This window comes from Cheilinus undulatus, linkage group 11, assembly GCF_018320785.1.
Source record: "Cheilinus undulatus linkage group 11, ASM1832078v1, whole genome shotgun sequence".
Classification (NCBI taxonomy): domain Eukaryota; kingdom Metazoa; phylum Chordata; class Actinopteri; order Labriformes; family Labridae; genus Cheilinus; species Cheilinus undulatus.
Window position 1 is genome coordinate 18,799,254 of NC_054875.1, and position 594 is coordinate 18,799,847.

Sequence of the window (594 nt, forward strand, 5' to 3'; positions counted from 1 at the left end):
TGGTCCACCCTTTGCAGCTATAACAGCTTCAGCTTTTCTGAGATGGCTTTCCACAAGGTTTAGGAGTGTGTTTATGGGAATTTTTTACCTTTCTTCCAGAAGCGCATTTGTGAGGTCACACACTGAAGTTGAACAAGAAGGCCTGGCTCCCAGTCTCCGCTCTAATTCATCCCAAAGGTGTTCTATCAGGTTGAGGTCAGGACTCTATGCAGGCCAGTCAAGTTCAACCACACCAAACTCTTTCATCCATGTCTTTATGGACCTTGCTTTGTGCACTGGTGCACAGCCATGTTAGAACAGGAAGGGGCCATCCCCAAACTGTTCCCACAAAGTTGGGAGCATGGAATCGTCCAAAATCTCTTGCTATGCTGAAGCATTCAGAGTTCCTTTCACTGGAACTAAGGGGCCAAGCCCAGCTCCTGAAAAACAACCCAACACCATAATACTCCATCCACCAAACTTTACACTTGGCACAATGCAGTCAGACAAGTATCATTCTCCTGGCAACTGCCAAACCCAGACTAGTCCATCAGATGACAGTTGACTGTGGAATATTTAGGAGCCAGGAAATTGTTGCACAGGTGGCATCCTATC